The sequence below is a fragment of the Pipistrellus kuhlii genome, unplaced genomic scaffold (assembly GCF_014108245.1).
Source record: "Pipistrellus kuhlii isolate mPipKuh1 unplaced genomic scaffold, mPipKuh1.p scaffold_m20_p_87, whole genome shotgun sequence".
Classification (NCBI taxonomy): Eukaryota; Metazoa; Chordata; class Mammalia; order Chiroptera; family Vespertilionidae; genus Pipistrellus; species Pipistrellus kuhlii.
This window is the reverse complement of record NW_023425592.1, coordinates 789,199-808,900: the sequence shown is the minus strand read 5'-3', so window position 1 is coordinate 808,900 and position 19,702 is coordinate 789,199. Positions and strand designations below refer to the sequence as shown.

Here is a 19,702-nt window from a genome sequence, read left to right as displayed (position 1 = left end):
TCAGTCCCACTAAGGGGCGTGCAGAAGGCAGATGGATGGTTCTCTCTTATCAATGTTTCTCTCTAGCACTCTCCCTCTCTCTCTAAAAAATCAATAAAAACATTTTAAAATTAAATTTTAAAAATTAGGGTGTATCGTTTAAAAAAAAAGGTTTTTTTAAAGACAACTTTAAAAATATATACCAAACCCTAGCCAGTTTGGCTCAGTGGATAGAGCATTGGCCTGTGGACTGGAAGGTCTCAGGTTCTCTTCCAGTCAAGGGTATGTACTGTACCTTGGTTGCGGGCACATCCCAGTGTGAGGTGTGCAGGAGGCAGCAGATCAATGCTTCTCTCTCATTGATGTTTCTAACTCTCTATCCCTCTCCTTTCCTCTCTGAAAAATTTCAATAAAATATATTTTTTAATTATATATATATATATATATATATATATATATATATATATATATGTGTGTGTGTGTGTGTGTGTGTGTGTGTGTGTGTGTATATATATATATATATATATATATATATATATATATATATATATAAAGCATAGAGTCACTATATGACCCAGCAATTCCAACCCTAGGTAAAGACCCAAGAGAAATGCAAACATATGTCCACACAGAGCCTTGGACACATTGATTCTTTGCATCGTTATTCAGACCAGCCGAAAAGCAGCAACAGCTCAAACTCCCGCCAACTGCTGAATGGATGAAATGAAATACCACGGCCTCACCTCATTGGTTAGCATGTCGTTCCAACACACCGAGGTGTGGCTGCCAGGGCACGTGCGATGAGCACATAAACAAGTGGAGCAGCAAATCGATGTCTCTCTCCTTCCTGCATCTCTAGAAGCCATCCGTCAGTCATTTTTCTAAGATGCCACTGAGCTGTGCTTGGCGATGAGGAGGAATGCAGTGCTGCTAGTGGTAGGGTGTGTGAGCCTCAGGCTGAGAGCGGGGACACCAGCACGGCCATCCAGACACGGTGACCCCGAAGAAGTGTCAGGCTCGGGGCCCGTGGAGAGGACCTCGGTGGCACGGCTTTCCTTCCAGAGGATGCAATACGATGGGCGGGCGAGGCTCTGGGTTTGCCGAGACCATGAAGCACTCACTGCGGGGGGATGGGCAAAGGGCCCAGGCCACGCCAGTGGCTCCCGCCATGGTCAGGGACAATTTGCGAGTCAACTTAATGAGCCTAACCCGCTGGGTAAAACCAGTCCTGTCTACTCAGAGATCAATAAAATGAATAAATTGGCGGTTAAGTGAGGAACAAGGCATCTGCATAGTTTCAAAGCACCTTACTGCCAAATACTTATCAGGTGCAAAGAAAAAGACTGTCCCTGTGTCAGGAGCTGTAGGACAGCACCATCTGACCAGAGCAGAGGCATCAGGGCCCCATGCCTGTGGCCTAGTCTGGGGGACAGCCAAGAAGTTCTACCACAAGCTGACTAGCACTCTTCAGGAGGGTGAAGGTCACTGAAAGGTGAACGTGGTGGTACGTGGGAGCTACAGAGCACCTCGGATGGTGGATAAAGAAAATGGAATTTATCCAATGAAAGGGCTGGGCTGGGATGCCCACAGGGAAGGGCTGCACAGCCCCGAGCCAAGGGCGCACGGGGGAAGCTGGCCGCCCAGGAGCTGGCGCTCCGCCTCCTGTGCAGCCGCTGGCAGGAGCCCTGTGGTCAGAGGGTGGGCCGAGCCGGCCGGCTGGGGATCAGATGGGCGCAGGTGTGCGACTGGGTGCCCCCAGGACAGGCGCCTTCCTTATGCTCTGGCACCGGTTCCAGCAAGTCCCTCCCGGCCTGTGCCCTCCTGAGGGGGAGCGCGGACAGTCCTCCCCTGAGGGGGAGCGCGGACAGTCCCCCGGCCTGTGCCCTCCTGAGGGAAAGGGTGGACAGTCCCCCGGCCTGTGCCCTCCTGAGGGAAAGGGTGGACAGTCCCCCGGCCTGTGCCCTCCTGAGGGAAAGGGTGGACAGTCCCCCGGCCTGTGCCCTCCTGAGGGGGAGCGCGGACAGTCCCCCGGCCTGTGCCCTCCTGAGGGGGAGCGCGGACAGTCCCCCGGCCTGTGCCCTCCTGAGGGGGAGCGCGGACAGTCCTCCCCTGAGGGGGAGCGCGGACAGTCCTCCCCTGAGGGGGAGCGCGGACAGTCCTCCCCTGAGGGGGAGCGCGGACAGTCCTCTCCTGAGGGGGAGCGCGGACAGTCCTCCCGGTCTGTGCCCTCCTGAGGGGGAGCGTGGACAGTCCCCCGGCCTGTGCCCTCCTGAGGGAAAGGGTGGACAGTCCCCCGGCCTGTGCCCTCCTGAGGGAAAGGGTGGACAGTCCCCCGGCCTGTGCCCTCCTGAGGGGGAGCGCGGACAGTCCCCCGGCCTGTGCCCTCCTGGGGGGGAGCGCGGACAGTCCCCCGGCCTGTGCCCTCCTGAGGGGGAGCGCGGACAGTCCTCCCCTGAGGGGGAGCGCGGACAGTCCTCCCCTGAGGGGGAGCGCGGACAGTCCTCCCCTGAGGGGGAGCGCGGACAGTCCTCCCCTGAGGGGGAGCGCGGACAGTCCTCCCGGCCTGTGCCCTCCTGAGGGGGAGCGCGGACAGTCCCCCGGCCTGTGCCCTCCTGAGGGGGCGCGCGGACAGTCCTCCCCTGAGGGGGAGCGCGGACAGTCCTCCCCTGAGGGGGAGCGCGGACAGTCCCCCGGCCTGTGCCCTCCTGAGGGGGAGCGCGGACAGTCCTCTCCTGAGGGGGAGCGCGGACAGTCCTCCCCTGAGGGGGAGCGCGGACAGTCCTCCCGGTCTGTGCCCTCCTGAGGGAAAGGGTGGACAGTCCTCCCCTGAGGGGGAGCGCGGACAGTCCCCGGCCTGTGCCCTCCTGAGGGAAAGGGTGGACAGTCCTCCCCTGAGGGGGAGCGCGGACAGTCCCCGGCCTGTGTCCTCCTGGGGGGGAGCATGGACAGTCCTCCTGGTCTCAGTCTCCTCTGGCGGGAAGCTTACCCATGGCCTTTAATGATCATGTTGCCCCGCAGTCCTAACATTTTCCTCTTCTCTCTGTTAGAAATTATTCTTATGGAATCGGGGTGAAGGTCTCTATCTTCTGGAACCACCTCCTGCTGATTGGGGGTGTAGAGCTGTCCCTGACCCATGCTCGCATGTTGGGGACCTGGAGAGTGGTAGGGTGTCCTGTAGGCCATGGTCGGGGCTGGCTGTGTGTCTGGAATAGTTTGCATACGGTTTTGGAGCAAGGGAAGGAGGACACGGCGATGCGAGGTCTGAGAGGAGGAGACTCAGTGAGGCGAGTGGACCCAAAATAGGTAGAACCACATCCCATTAGGGCTTGCCCAATATCTTGGTTTTGTCAATTATATGTGTGTAACCATTCTGCCTCTTCATAGACTCTGTTAGTTCCAACGACACCGGAAGTGTTGATGGAGGGACAGCAAGTCTGTGACCCCTCCCCGCTCTTTGAAGGTTACAGGTTGTCAAGGACTCATCGGCTAGGGAGCCCAGGGTCCTGGGAAGTCGGCTAAGGGATCCGCAGGGCACAGAGACGTTCCTCCTGTTGGGCTGGTGAGTTCTGTTAGAGTGTGTTCATGGCAGGTGAGCCCTCCCCATGGAGCTACAGCTGAGACTGTGCAATGACCCTGCCAGGACTGGGCCGAAGGCCCTTTTTGTCCTGCATGGGCTGTGCTTTGGTTGGGTTGCCCTGAGGATAGTGATGCTGTTGGTGCGATGGCCCCAGGGTTGGGAGTGAGCGACAGCCTCGGGGGTTCTGCATGAAGGGTGAGGAAGTTGTTGGGGTTCTGCATGGACAAAGGAGTCCTAGGGGAGCTGGTAGGAGAGAAGGGTTAGAGGAGTTATACTTGTTGAGAAGATGGCAGTTGGGTAGAAAAAGACAGTTGCGGATGGACTGAGCTTGGAGGTATTGTGTGGCTTCCGTGCTGGGTCTTTGGAAATGGGGGCAATGTGGTTTGTAGCTTTCCAGCCGCCAGCTGCTGTGCTGAGCAGGGTTTGTGTCAGCTGTTCCTGAAGTAATGGCAGAGCGGCTTGTATTTGGAGTGCAATTGTTGTCCTAGTTTGGCTTCCAGATAGGCTCAGGGGTGAGCTGGGACAAGCTGCCTGCCACTGCCCACTGCTCCCCTGGTGGCAAGTCTCAGGGGTCCCTTAGAGGTTGGGGCTTTGTGCCTGTGAGGGGTGGGGGTGGAAATGGAAGGGGTGCTCCTTGAAGGGAGCAGACACACAGGATCCTTGTCCTGAGTGTATTTCTCTCTCTTGCAGGTGGGGATCTGAGGGGCGGTCTCAGGGGAGGGCTTATAGAATGTCCATCAGCTTCCAGGTGAGGGGAGCGCTTTCAGGGTCATGGTCTCCGCTGACCGGTCGGTGCCAGGGCCAGGGGCCATGATGCAGGGCAGCTCACGGGTCTGGTTTTGCTGATTTATGGGCCTGGAACTGAAATACAGCTGAGGCCTTGGTGTTGTCTTTAGAGGAAAAGATCAGGGTCCTAAACCCTGATATGAAAGATCAGGGTCCAAACTGTGTGTCCAGTGACGTGCCAGGAGGAGAGGACCCCTGGGGACAGGTCCTTGTTCTCCCAGTTTTGCTCCTTGTTAGACACCACAGCTTTCTGCCCTGCAAGTGTCTGTCCCAGGCCATCGCCCCGGCTCTGCTCATGTGTAACAGTCCAGACCGATGCAGACCGGTGAGATCAGCCACCAGGAGCTGCGGCCGAGCCCGCTGTGAGCCGCCTGCACAGGGTGTTCTGAGGGGTGGCATCGCCGGGCAAAGATGCTCTCCATGGGGTCAGGAAAAGCAGCTCTCTCACACATTGGGAATGTTCCTGTGAGTCTGAGGCTGCTTCAAAGTTATTTTGAAAAATAACAGGACATGAGGAGGAGATTTCAGTGGCGGACAGACAGTAGAGGTCTGTGAGGAGAGGTGCAGGGGCCGGCACCCTCAGGCGCAGGTGTGTGGCCTCTCAGCTGCAGGACTGTCCCTGGAGCCCAGGAGGCTGGCTCCAACCTGCCTGCTTGGCCTAATCTGGGACACGCTATTCTGCACAGCCTCCTGGGTGGTGCTGTCCCTCAGGAGTCTGACGGCACAACATGAAAAAGGAAGTGGCATTGGTGCCCTGGACACATGGGCCCAGGCAGAGGGACCCCGCATTTGCCTCCTCCCACTCCAACCCCTACCCCTCCACCCCCCCAACCTGGCTTTTCCTGCAGCCCTGGCCTCTCAGACCGGAGCCCTCCGCTCCCGGCCTCTGGGCCCCTCGGGGCTCCACCGGGGTTCACAGCGCGGGGTCCTGGGCAGCACCGGCAGCCCACCCACGCGCCAGCTTTTGGCAGGAAACACAAGCAGGGCCCAGAGGTGAATGAGGCAAGTTTTTCTCTTTTTCTTTCCTTTTTTCTTAAGCTGGGACTCGAGAATAAAATGGAGAGTTGCTGAGTAGAGCAAAGGCAGACCTGCTTTTGCTGAGTTTAGGAGGAAAGAGGGGCGGGGGGAGGCATCCCTTCGCTCTGCGAGGTTCTCTCATTATTTTGCTTCTAAATCAGCCTCCCTGGAACTTTCTGGATTCAATAAAAGCCACATGCAAGCCTGTCCCTTAATCGCAGCAGCAGCAGCTCTCTGCTGAGAAAATAATACAGACATAACTTCCAGCCTCACACTTTTCCATTTATATGCAAATAGTGACCTTTCACCCAGGCTGTCTCAAAGAAGTGGTTCCTTAAAAATGCAAATAGCACGATGCTGTCAGTTACTGTGGCTGAGTCTTTGTTACGTTATTATTATTATTTCTTTTAATCCTCACCAAGGCTGTAAAAACAGCAGTGAAGTGCCCTGCAGGAATAATGACTTTCTAAACCAAATCACAGGCTGCTCTCCAGGCATCTGCCACGGACCTGCCATGGGGAGGTGGGTCCCAGGTGGTGGGCGGAGCTGGTCAGCCCTGAGGCCTGCGCCCGTCCTGGGAGAGGCCAAGGAGCAGAGCTGCTCCGGCCCAGCCAGGTCCCAGCCAGGAGCTCCGCGCGGCTGCCACGGGCTCCACCGGGAACCGCCTGCCCCATGTGGAGTTCCACTATGACCCCAATCCCACCTACATTGGGCTGATGCCCCCCCCCCCCCATGCTCTCGGAAGCTCCTCCAGAAAGGGGGGGGGGGGTGTGACAGGAATAAGAACGCTGGAAGAACAGGCTAGGAGAACTGGGGGAGCCAAGGGGAGTGGCAGAAGGCATTGGGGTGGGGACTCCCCGTGATTCCCTCGACCCACCCCACTAGCCAAGCCAGGTGGCAGGCCAGGCAGGAGGTGGGAAGACATGTACTTGTACCCTGCATCGCCCCCAGAGCTCAGGGCCCCATCAGTGCCACCCATCCATCCTCTCTGTCTGTGGCTGCTGCTCCTTAAGCTCAGAGCTTGGGCGCTTGGGCCACCCCAAGCTTAGGAAAGGAGGGTGTGGCAGGCCAGGCTAACCTGACCTCAGAAACCTCCAGAGCAAGCAGGTCAGGTTGCCTGTCTCAATCTGGGGAACCCAGAGGAGAAGGCAGCATGGTGGCCTGGCATGGCACAGCCTCACCCTCGCGGGGAACCGGAGGGCTGGCTCAGGGCCCTTCTCACAGGTCTCTGTCGACTCCACCCCCAGGGCCTGTCAGGGAGACCAGGGCCAGCTCCAGGGCTCAGTGGCCCCACATGGCGGCTGCCGACCAGCCTCCCAGCAATGCCAGGGAACTCTGCCGCTGTCCGGTCAGTCCAAGGTGGCCTAGGAGGGACCCTGGCAGGAGGGGCCTGCAGGAGGGGCGGGCAGGGCCAGAGGGTGCACCCTGTAGCCCAGGAAGAGTTGGGAGTCCAGCTCCCCTAACAGCCTGCAAGGGCCAGGCCTGCAGCAGCAGGTTCTGAACCAGAAACCGAGGGTCGAGCCTGCAGCTGGACGGCAGGCCAGGGCCCAGAGCCAGCAGCCTGTGAGGGCCACACCCAGCCCGCCCCTCGCTCCTGGTGCTCTGAGGAAGCAGGGCCTGGCGGCGGCCTCTGGCTTCCCTGGCAGCTCGATGGCATTCCCAGGCAGGCGCTTGAGCAGAGGCCAGGCACTCACAGCTCTCAGCAGCTGTGAGACCCAGGGTGCTGGAGAGGGGAGGAGCCACACCGCAAACCTGCTCCAGGCCTCAGCACACCACCACAGCGAGGGCGGCAATGAAGTGAGGTCACACAGAAAGCTGAACACGCCGAAATCAGACCGTACGCAGGAGCAGCCGGAGGCGGTTCCGCAGGCGGATGGCACACTCACGGGACGCGGTAGGACCAACCTCAGGAAGGAGCAGAGTGGATGGAACGTTCCAAACCGAAGGGCGTGTCAGTAGCTTTTCTTCTGACTCCATCTCCTCCCCGCCTGAAGCCACCCTGGAGAAGCAGCCTCGGGGCGGCCGGCCCAGGGCCGCTGCGGCCGGGGTGGGCCTGGGCCTGCAGCTCACAGGGAGCGGGACATGTCCGAGGGTCTGTGTCCTACGGAGCCCCCGAGACCGCAGGTCAAGGACGAGACACTGAGCGCACAGAGAAGCTGCGGAGGCCCCCTCCCCCCAGCCCAGGGCCTCGGAGGAGAAGGAAACTCAGCCACAGGGAGAGGGAGGAAGCGCCACCGGGAGGCAGGTAGGAACCTTCACTGGGGGACGGAGACCAAGGCTGGAGGAAGCCGGACACAGGCACCAGTCTCCCAGGAGGGCTGTGCGGGAAGGCAGTCAGCACACCCGGCAGAGCGCTGCCTGGCCCGCCGGCCGCCAGCACCGCCAGCACCGCAGGAGCCCCGCCGTCCTCGTCCTCGGGGAAAGGGCTGAAGCCGGCTGCGCTCAGGGCTAGCAGATCCTGCAGGTGCAGAGGCGGAGGGCTGCCACACGTCAGCTCAGTAAGACCTCAGGCCTGCGGGTCTGGCGCACCGGGACCCGAGCCTCCCAAGCCACGGCCGACGTGGGTTCACGGTCTGGAAGCCCAAGGGCCCCCGTGGGCCTGGTCAGGCAGGAATCTGCCCAAAAGGGAGCGTCTGAGCCACCACAGCAGAGAGAATGTGGGAGGGCAACCCTGGGTCTGATGAGAACCAGGGGAGAGGGGGGTAGGGGGGGCGCCTCAGGCCGCTCTGCTAATGTGCAGTTTTTAGGCAACAAAATGGGAAAAAAGGAGAGGCCCCAGATGGCTTCTGCCAGAGCCTCCAGACCGCCGTCCAACACGATCAAGGTGTGAAGCCAGGCGTGAGTGTGGTGGGAGCCGCGGCGGGGCCTCAGCAGCGTGGGCCATATGGCGTGTGTGCCTACATCTAGGTCACCGCCACCACCACCACCACCGAGCAGCGCAGAATGCCAGTCCTTCAGGCCCTGTCACTGCCGCCCCCTCAGCGCAGGGCCCCAAACCCACCCGCAGCCGGGCCAGCAGCCCCTGCAGTTACCAGAACTCCCTGAAGGTGGGGCTGCAGAGGCAGCGCCCGGGTGACAGGAGGGGCCTGAGACCAGTTGCCCTCACCCCCCCTCTAACCCCCCTCCACACACACACACACACACACACACACACACACACACACACACACGCCGCCTGTGGCTGCCTCTCCCTCGGACGGCTGCTGGTCCTGACAGGGCCTGCTCACAGCCACTCCGAGTGACTAAAACAACATTGCGCTTTTGTGGGTAAATTTAAAAACGGAAACGGACGAAGCAAAGGGTAAAGCCAACCCTGGCACAGGAAAAGCACGGTGCTCCTGGCGGGGAGAGCAGCGAGGCGGACGGCGCCGGCTCCGCGTCCTCTGACAAGCCCGGCGGAGCCGAGAGCAGAGCATTTCCAGTGGAAAACGTTCCTCTCACTCTGTTCTGAGTTTGCGAAGCGGCGTTTGGAAAAGTGAAACCCAGCACTCGTGAAAACCAGGCCGTCCTCTGAAGGCCGTGAGACGCCGGCAGCAGCATCCGGCTGGCTGCCCGGAGGTCTCCGGAGAATGGCCGGGGGCTGAGCAGCAGAAGGCCGGGGCTGCTGCCTCTGGGAAATGGCATTTGGGGGCTGACTAACCTCCTAACGATGCCAGCTCCCAAAGACCATTTTTCTGTAAACTCTCACCACGGCATTCCCGTTAAAGTGGACGCTCGGCTGCTCCGTCGTTGCTGAGGGGTTCACAGGAAAGCCCAGGAGGCTGTCGGGGGCTGGGACCCGAGCGAGGCCCTTTCCGCAGCTAAGCCGACAACAAGGGGACCTGGCTGGGCCCCCGGGGCCGGGCAGGCACAGTGTTGGTCTTCCCAGCAAGCCTGTGTGACTGACTGCATCCCCCTGGGTGCCCAGCGCCCTGCGGGCCCGACCGGGTGACAGCGGCACCCACCTCCTGTCACTCCGTGGCTCCGGCCACGTGCTGAGAGGCAGTCAGTCACCCAGGTGGGTGCTCAGCTTTCTCCACGCGCTCGGCACGCCCAGCGCCTCCCGGAGGGGCCCAGCCCCACCAGCGTGCCCACTGCCATGAGGGCCGCTGCAGGAGGCCAGGAGGCCTTGCTGGCACTCTGCACAGTGTCCGTCTGCAGGCGCTCGGTCCTGCTGGGTGCCCAGGGCTGGGCCATGCAAAGCAGCACTCCCAATGGTATGGCCGTCGCCAGGCATGGACCCCATCCGGAGGGAGGTCAGCTTAGCTGTGCTGCCTACACACTCCAGCCCCCCGCGCCCCCCTCACCCCCCACCCCCCCGCCCAGCCCTCACACTCAGACTCACCAGGTCCTAGTCAGCATCTTGGGTAACTCCAGGCCAAAAGAGGGCAGTAGGAAAAGGAGGGGCCATGCTCTGGGTAGCACCAGGGAGAGTGCCCAGAGCAGCTGGGCCCAGGTCCAGCCAGAACCAGCGTCTTATGAGCCAGGGGCCAGCATGCTCGGCAGGCCCGTCTGACATCCCTGAGCACCAACAGGGTTTTTCGGTAAAAAATAATAAAAAAATAAAGTAAAAATAAAAAAACTGGGACAGAGCAAACTTTCAGCCCCAAAGGCTCTGCACCCACATAGGGGCACCTCCATCCAGGCTCTCTGCCAGCACCTCCCAAGAAAGTATACTGTCTCAGGTACTGCCTCTAGACCAGGGCGATTCTGAGGGTCCCACAGGCCCCGGCCAGAAGCGCCCTCCTGAGGCCCACACGGGGCCCTGCGGACCGAGGGAACTCGGCCCAGGTGGTTCCGGATGGGAGGGCCAGTGCTGCGCAGGGGCCCGTCTCCAGCGCCAAGGGCCCAGGGCTCCTGCACGGCCTGCTCTGCGCAGCAATCCACTCTGGGGAGCGGGCAGGTCCTGTCCGGTGGGGGACGCCCTCCCTGCTGCGCCACAAACTCCAATCCCTGCTCTCCACTCTTTTGTTTACCGTGAAGTAACAGGTCACACGAGGGAGGGGATCGTCTCAGCCCAGGACCGATGGGGGGCGGGGGGGCGGGCCCAGAGGCAAGGACCTGAGTAAGCCCCTGTCACCCCTCGCCGGGATCTGCCCAACACCCGCCTCCCTTTTGTTCACTCAACCACAGAGGCCTTCACAGGTTCTCTGACTTCTTTTTTAACCCCTACGGCAACACCTCCCACCGCCCTCTCCCTCTCCCGGAGGAATAACCATAATAGCTGCTGTCATCAGCACCGGACGGGGCCAGTCTGCTGGCCGAGACCCAGCCCTCCTCCTGCTCCAGAGCCACCTCCCGGTGTTTTGTTTCAGGAACTAAACAAACTTGACCGGCCAGTGGTGTCCACTGGTGCCATGGACGCAGAGACAAGGACAGCCATGGCACCGGGAGGGGAGGCAGGCTCCCGCTGAGGGCCCACACACAGGGCCCGGGCTCACCTACTGTCCCCGCTCACAAAGAAGGAAGTGATCCGGGGGCAGAACAGAGTCCGACCCTGACGTGTCACCACAGACAAGGCACCACGTCGCTCAACGCTCACACCAACTGCCGGCCGGCCAGCCTTCCCGTTTTAAATACACGAGCCCCGTTACACCCATACACGCTCCGTGGCCCCCAGGACCCTGTCACATCTCGAGAAGGGACCGAGGAGCAGCTACTCAGCCCTGCACGTCTCCCCACAGACATGCACCTAGGCGTCGCTCCCTAACTTTAGAGATACGTGACACGCAAAGACAAACGCTCACATGACCGTCTCCACTCCGCGTCTTGGGGGGGAGGGGGCCCAAGAAGTGCAGACTCTGAGTCCCGGTCCCAGGGAGATCTGCCGCTGACGGGCAGCGTCCTCTCCGCCACAGCACTCCCCGGCTGCAGGCAGCCCCGCTCCTCATCCAGAGTTTCTCGCCTCGCTACCAGGTGCCCAGTGTCTTTTCCGGCAGACGCACAGCGTCCGCTGGACTCAGAGGCCAGGCGCGGGAGCAAGCAGGGAGGGACCGAGAGGGGAGGAACCCAGCCCCGGCAGACCCCGGAGAGGAGAGCGCCTGGGCCCGACCTGCTCCCCCTGCCGAGAAAGCCTCCGTCCGGCAATTAGCGGCTCGCACACCCGGCCCTGTCCCCCGTCCTCCGAGGGGGAGCCAAGCACCCGGGATCTGCCTTTGTCCAAGAAAGAACGTAACATTGACTTACCTTTCCCCACAGCTATTGTCTGTCCTCTTTCAAAATGACATCACGGAAAGCAATCATGAAATTTACATGGGGGGGTGCAGGGTGGACGGGAGGAGGGGCGGGCAGCTGCCTGCCACGCATCACATGTGGGGAAGCCCGTGTGCGGGTTTCAATTAAATGTCTTCCCCCCTCAGTGTGCGGGCTCCTCAGCCGGCGAAAGGCAGCGTCTCATTTACTTAATGACCGCTCTCATTAGCAGCGGTGGCACGGCTGGCAGAGAGGCTTCTTTGTAAATACGCTACCCATGAACCCTTGGGGCTCAATATATCTGTTTACTCTCCGAGGTGAAATAAATTTACAGTATAGCATCAGCAAGATGGATCTGCTGACCTGGGAACCGAGAGGGGCTCGGCTGGCAGCGCCCTGGCTCCTGCTCCGAGCCACCTCTAGCACAAGGTGCCTGCATTTGCCCACACTGGTTTATAATTAATATGTGGCACGATCGGATTGTTTTATGCAAAATCCACAAAAGGGCAGAAAGCGTCACAACTGCCATGCTCACCCCCCTCTGCTTTCTCCGCCAGTGGTTCAGTCCAATAATTCCTAATAGCAGCAACCGGAGTGACAGATGCCCTGGGTTAGCACGGCTGCAGAGAGAGTACTTTACAATATTTATTGGTGGTTAAGAATATGACCTACCATCATAAAGAACGGACGGCAGGATTTATCGCTCAGATGAACCGGGAGGGCTACTTGGGGGTTCGTCTGCATATTCAAGTACCAGTGACTTAAAAGGATGTGTGTGTGTATATTTAAAGTGCTTAAACAATACCTGTGGCCACAGACCAAAAAATACACTCATACACATAAATAATCAGTCAAGAAAAGATACTTTTCTTTTATTGCACATTCCCTTTTTTAAATAATTATTTTAAAATAATGAAACCCTCTCCAAGAGAGGATGCATGCCTCCGGAGCACCAAGGCAGTAAGTTTATCGCATCCCTGCAAGTTCTCTGCTCCATCTTTTTGAGTCTTTTTAAAACTGCCTGCGCGGAGCTACCCAATGAATCTGAGGAGGAGGAAAATCCATAGCACACACAATAGAAGCGCCCACCCACTCCTTAGTCAGCCCGATTGTCTGCTTTCTCATCTGTCATCTTGGGGCTTTTTTATTTCCTCGGGGTACCCGGGAGCCAAGGTATGCTTGCTAACTACTCAGATTCCCTTTTCTTATGATAAATCAGGCCAACGACTGTCCGTTCTCACAGTTAGACTATTAGGAACTGTCCGGCGAATGTCAGAATCCTGCCGCAGAGCGCAGAGGCTTCTCGGCAGCAAACAGCATTTCCTGGTAAGCTATCCAAGAACACACGACCCCCAACCTAACTAGCATCAGAGGTCTCAGGTCTTCAAAAGAACGAATGAGACAGAACTAAACTTTCACATTCTTTAGGAAAGCATGTGTTGACAATCAGCTGAAACTCTCCCACAAGCAACTATTTTTAACAGGCAGTGTCCTGTCTACAGGGAAGCCAACAAGCATCGTCCTAAAAGGAGGCAAGTCGGTAAGTTCGGTTCTTAAACACACGTCATCCTCATCACATGAGAGGCACACTATACAGAGGCAATCTTTCAGATTGAGCAAAAGGCAATAAAGGCGCGCTTTCCCTGGTCAAGCTGAGGGTGAAACATTAACTATCCAACCAGGGAAGTCTGAGGCTCCCACAGTGACCACCTACCACTGTTTTCATTCTTCCGGAAACTCATGTCCATTAGCCTAGAAGGACACTCTCCTGAAAAACCACTTCCTGTCTCCTCTGGACACGCTGTGTGTGCTGGGATACTTTGCATCGAGCCTTCGGCATTCAGCAATCCTATTAAACTCTTATCAGCAGGCTGCAGGCTCCAGCAGCCCTGCGCGCCATTGTTTGCGGGGGAGATATCCTGGGAGGGCGGGAGGGGCTGAGTCAGCCGATTCCCCAACAATGTCCGCTGTCTCGGGAAAGCACTAGTTCAGATCTGTAACAGTCACGATTTGGAACAGCGACGAACAGGTAGCGACGGGGAGGGATGGAGTTGTACAACAAAAGACCTGGTGAGGCAGTTACTTCTTCAGGCAACAGGACTTCCATCACACAAACCTCAGGCTCAGCATTTCACGCGTCCCCACTGACTCACCCCGCCCCCGTCCCCAGCTGTGCAGCTCTGTTAGGAACCGGCCTTCCAATGTGCTTGCTGCCAGTTCCGGAACCGAGAGAAGCCCTGGGGCTGATTCAGAAGAAGCGGGTTTAATGAGCACAGGTTCAGACTCTTGGGCAGACTCCTCCGGAGAACAGGGGAGGTCCCAGGAGAGGCGCGGGGAAGGGCTGTGTGGCCAGCTTCTAAGGTTTGGCGGCTTCCCTTGGCCTGAAGGGTGGGGCGGCCACGGGCCTCGGTCTGATCAGCACTTTGGACAGCGCCGTCGCCCCGCGGCCTTTGTTCTCCCCTCAGCCTCGGCTGGGCTGGGGAGGATCCCGGAGCCTCCACACCCAGGCGCCAGCCGCGTGGATGACAGCCCAGGGTGCAGCCAACACCTTGCTTCCGGGTGACGAACACCAGGACGCTTTAGGGATGAGATCCTTCCTTTCCCACAGGTGAAGCGTGGAGCAGACTGGTTCCTTCACGCTTTCCAGGGAAGTCGCTGTGGCTGTTGAGGCAGAGAGGGGGAAACGGCCTCTGTTTGGCTGAAGGGTCTCCAAGCCCCACTGGGACAGGGAGCTTTGCAAAACCAAACCTGGTGAAGCCTCCGGGAGGCGTGGTGATCGCTTGTCCGAACGATGGTGTAAAATGCGTGTGATTCCTTGTGCAAATCTGCACAGATAGTCCAAGTATCTGTTCATTATTTTGCTTCATAAAAACTCTTTCAAGTAATTCTGGTCTGAACTTCCTGCATCTGTGATTGGCACCACCTTTTCCGTGGCCAGCTGGGGAGGCTCTCTTGTGTGTGTTTTCTGAAAGCGTCCCTGCAGATGGGCGCCTGCCTTAAAGCTGCAGACGACAATTAGGGCCCTTGTGTGTGGAGCCGAGGTGGTCGGCATTAATATTGTATATGAACAGCTGAGGGCGAGGGGGTGCGGCCCCAGGCAGGCGCTGGCAGATGGAGCAAACAAAACCCAGAGCCACTCACCAGCACCGGCGAACTCTGCGTCTCGCGCACTCCCACACACTCTGGGCCAGATTGTGAGACTGTTTCACGCTGAGACATCAAACACCCGCCCTCTGACACTGTGAGACACGTACGCACACAGACACACGCTGGGGGGATTCGGAGGGCTCACACACTAACTCCTGCTCCAACACAGGGTTAACGGCGCACATGGAGGAACTGCCCAGACACAGCCCTCCGTTCCCGATGAGCCTCTCTGCACACACACTGCTCCCCACCTCGCCTCCTCTCAGAGCCTGGCCGCCAGCTGCACCCACACCCTCCCTCGCTGCCCCCCACCTTCAATGCCAGGCCAGCCCAAGGACAGGTGCTGCAGGCTCTCAGCGGCCCAGGGAGGGGCAGGCTGGAGCCCTGGGCCGGCCTCTCTCAGGAGGAGCCTGTCTGTCACAGAGAGAAGGCTGGGCGCTGACGGGGACCCTTTGGCGTCTGCAGAGACCTGTGAGCAGGCCGGGAGGTACGCACCCAGAAAGGTCCCGCAGAGTGTCATCCTGGCTGAGCAGGTAAACATCCGCCCGAAGCTGGACGCGCGGTCACTGCATGCTGGGAAAAGTTGCTGCACAAACTTCTGTGTCCTAGGGCCCTGGAGAGCCCCTTCTCACCCAGCCAATCAGAGCGAAGAGCAGACAATCACAAATTAACGCTTGCCAATGAGGCTCCCTTCCCCACACAATGGGCCCAGCCGGACAAAGAGCCCCGCCTGCAGGTGGAGAAGAGGAACGGCCCCTCACAAGGCGCTTCCGAAGGACACTTCTCCCTACCCCCCACCCCTTCCTTTCCTGAGCGCCTCCTCCCCTCCCCCCCTCCTCTTCTCCCCTTCCTTTCCCTCTCACCTTATTCCCCCCACCTTCCCTCTCTACCTACTTCACCCCCCACCAAGTCAGGACAGAAACTAGGTGGGTGACCAGTGGGATGGGGGGAGGATGAGGTCTGGGGAGTCCTGGCCTGTCCCCAGCATCATCACTGGCTGCCTGGGGGGGCAGGCCCTGGGGCCCTGGAACAATGGGCTCCCCACCACTGAGCTAGGGAGCCCTGGTGGGGTGAGGGGAGGTAAAGGGAGGACCAGACCCCCTCTCAGGGACGGAGGGTTAGGAGGGAGAAACTTGAGTTTGGCCTCTGGCAGCGCAGCCCAGACCAGTGTAGGGAGGGGCAGGTGGTCTTTCTAGGACTGGCCCTCCTGCCCCATCCCCAGGCCCCATCCTCACTGCCTGCAAACAAAATTTGGCCAATCCCAGACTCGGCTGACACTCCCCGCTCGAAGCCTGGCTTTTGCTCACACTGAGACAACTCAAGCCTCACCTCTGAGAGACTCCCTCCCCCCCTCCGTCTGGCTACGCCCCTGCCTATCAGTGGGGCACAGGCTGCTGATGGTCTGGGTGTGGGGTACACACCGTAGGGGGCTGCTCAGGGTCCAGGCTGAGCCTGAGCCATTGGTGGGGCAGTGCCGCTCACTAATGGGGAGGAAGCAGGTGTGTGGGGATCCACGTGGGCTCCAGGCTGAGGCGCAGGGCCGAGGTCAGGCTGGAAATGAAAGGTGAGTCCTCTGATTGTGAGGTTAGTGAGGACCAGGGAGAGGGGCAGGTGGAGATCCCCTCCAGGCGGTCATTGTCTCTTATCTGCAACCACCTGCTAAGAGGACAGAGCTGACCCGGGAGCCGGGAGAGCCACCCCGCCCCTCTGGCCTCGCTGCCTCCTCCTCCCAGTGGGTCCCAGGCCGGCGGCACTGACTGGCTGATGCCAGCCCCCATCACACACCCCTGACTGCCCAGCCTCAGGGACCCAGGAAGCCCTCCTGGAACAGACACCAGGTCCCTGCAGTTAGCAATTTGATCCCTCCACCTCACCCCACTCCCTGACCTTGGGGAAAATGAGTTCCTTTGGATGGAGTTAATTAAGATTCATTATTTAAAGTAACAATGGGGAATCTACAAAATGCTTGTGCTGTTTCCTTTAATAAAACAAAATGACCTCCCAATCCATCAGATGACAAGTTCAGAGTCAAGTGAAACAAAGTCAGCTACCCTCTGAGGGCTGCAGGGCCCCAGCTCCGCCAGCGCACACCCCGCTCCTGAGGCGGCACTGAGTCAGAACCTGCAATCCACACGGGGACCCCCAGCGCTGCCCTGGAGCCTCGGGAGCATTTGCCTCTGGACACAGGCCCCGGGGAGGGCTGCCTGTCTGTAGGGCTCCGTTCCAGCTGAGCTGTCAAGGGCAGAGGCCACTCCAGCCCTCTCAGAGGCTGTGGCGATGGCCCCTCCCCCCGGGTCCAGAAGGACAGCACTGCGCTCGGCCACCAACCAAGGGAGCCCTTGGGACATCACCTTTCACAGCTCCATGTCCCCTCGCCACCGAGGCGCGGGCCCTCCGTGCGGCTGGCTTCTCACTGCCAGCTGAGGGCAGGCTGCCCCGGGCGGGGGCCAGGAAGCTGAGTGCCGTGTCAGGTGGCCCTGCCCCCACCAGAGAGAGTAGACCTGACCGGGAAGCCCCACTGAGACTTCGAAGTGCGTGTGGGACCTTCTGAGGGGGTGGGTGCCGGGACAGAGCAGCCCCCTGGTCGCAGGGAGGACAGACAGAGAAAAAGACCTGCAGGACAGGCAGCAGAGGGAAGGGGCAGAGATGGACACGGGCAGAGGAAGGAGACAGGTGGGGACAAAGGAGAGCAAGGCAGAGAGGGAGGAAGAAGCCAAGCAGGCTCAGACAGACAGATGGACAGAGGAGTGGAGCGGCGGAGAGGGAGGGAAGACGGGGAGCCGCCTGGTGGGGGCAGACCTGGGCGCAGCAAGCACAATAGCCTCCTGAGGGAGCCAGGGAGCCAGCGGCCGGCCTGAGGCGGAGGGAGAGGCGTCACCCATGCCTGGCACTGTGCAGCGCCCTGCAAGGCCAGCTGTGGCTCCAGACCAGCCTGTGCTCAGAGTGCCACGGCCACAGCTCCCGGACAGAGCAGGCCCTGCACCACAGCCAGTGCTTCCTGCCGGGGGCTCCCTGGGGAAGGCTCCGGCAGGGACTCCACGCCTCCGCCTGGGCAGCCGAGGGCTGTCACGGGCCAGGAGCCTGGGCCCGGCCAGGACTAGCAGCTCTGCCCAGGGCCACGGGCCTCACCTTTCCCTGCACCCACCGCCTTCACAGGTTAGAGCAGCTGGGAAACTTCCAAACCCTGTGCAACCCTCCCACCCTCACACAAACACACACACTCACACACACACTCTCTCATACAGGCACATACACACACACTCACAAACACACACACACTCACACACACACACTCTCACAAACACACACTCACACACACATACACACACACACTCACACACACACACACTCACACACACTCACACACACATACACACACACTCACAAACACACACACACTCACACACACTCACAAACACACACTCACACACACATACACACACACACTCACAAACACACACACACACACACACTCACACACACACACTCACACACACACACCCACACACACTCACACACACACACTCACAAACACACACACACACTCACACACACACACTCACACACACTCACACACTCACACACATTCACACACTCACACACACACACTCACACACACACTCACACTCACACACACTCACATACACACTCACACACACACACTCACACTCACACACATACACTCATACACACAATCACTCACACACACTCTCACACACACACACACTCACACACTCACACACATTCTCACACACACACATACTCACACACACTCACATAAACTCACACACACTCATACACACACTCACACATTCGCACCTATACATGCACATTCACATACTTGCACACACTTGCACTCATGCACATTCATACGTACATTCACACTTGCACACACTCACACACACAAACATTCATATACACTCGCACGCACTCACACACTTGCACATTCACATGCACACCTGCACACACATTCGCACACTCACATTCACACACACACTCACATGCACACACACTCACATTCACACACACACATACAGACACCCCAGAGGCCTGAACCTGCTGGATGAAACTGCAATGAGCCTGTCAGCCCTGACTTTCCATGCCCACCTCTGCCATCCATGAGTGTGTGTGTGGAAGGTGGCTGGCTGGCGGGTGGGTGAGTGGGTGAGTGGTGGGTGTGGAAGATGGTGGGTGAGTGAATGGATGGGGCGGATACATCACTTTGCTGGTTAGGTTGGTACAGGTGATGGGGCTACATTGGGCATGGACATGGGACACTGCTCATTGGGAGCGCCAGTATGCTGCTGGGGCTCAGAACCCTGCATGCCCCTCCTCCCTGGCCGGACCCCCCCCACACACACACACACACACACGGAGCAAGGCAACCGCGTGTCCAACAAGAGGCCTGAAAGACATCCAGCCAGCCCCACACATGGGGTCCTGGGTCTGGAAGGAGAGACAGGCTGACAGAACACGGAGCTCCGGCTGGGACAGGGCCTGGGGAGGCGGCTGCCAGGCGAGGGCACAGAGCTGGCCGGGGAGGGGTGCTGTGCGCCCAGAGCTTCCCCAGCTGTCACCACGTGGTCACCAGCCCCTGAGGACAACAGCACCTGAGACTCCGCTGGCCACCAGGCTCCGGCCTGAGAGGAAGCAGACTGCCTGGTGTATCTCCAAACAGTGTGGCCGCTGCTCCTGGGAAACCACCCTTTTCCGCTGGACTCGTCGGCATGTGACCACTCGATCCATCACAGACTGCGCCTGCCGAGCCTCAGCAGCCGCCTGGCCATTTGAAGGGAGCCCCGAAAGTCTTCATGGGAGACCTCTGTGATGTGCAGCCGGACCTGAGGGCCACCTCCATCAGCACAGGCCCTGCAGGCCATTGCCCAGGGCCATGTCACCCCAATTATAGAAAAAGAAGGAGGCTCAGACAGCCGCGAAGGGTGACGAGGCTCCAGGGCGAGCCCATGGCAGCCCAAGGGCTCCCCAGGGGCCCCACAGGCCAGAGCCCGCCCTCCCCCACTGGCC

At 59.2% G+C, this 19,702-nt stretch overlaps 1 protein-coding gene across 1 annotated transcript in view; it reads right to left on the bottom strand.

The window, feature by feature from the left end:
* LOC118712274 (protein-L-isoaspartate O-methyltransferase domain-containing protein 2) overlaps nt 1–11,902 on the bottom strand; it is an 83,576-nt gene extending 71,674 nt beyond the window's left edge. The window contains exon 1 of the mRNA XM_036425837.2: nt 11,525–11,902. The gene's annotated coding sequence lies outside the window, so the exon portion shown is untranslated. The remainder of the gene's footprint in view (nt 1–11,524) is intronic.
* Between the last annotated feature and the right edge of the window lie 7,800 nt (nt 11,903–19,702).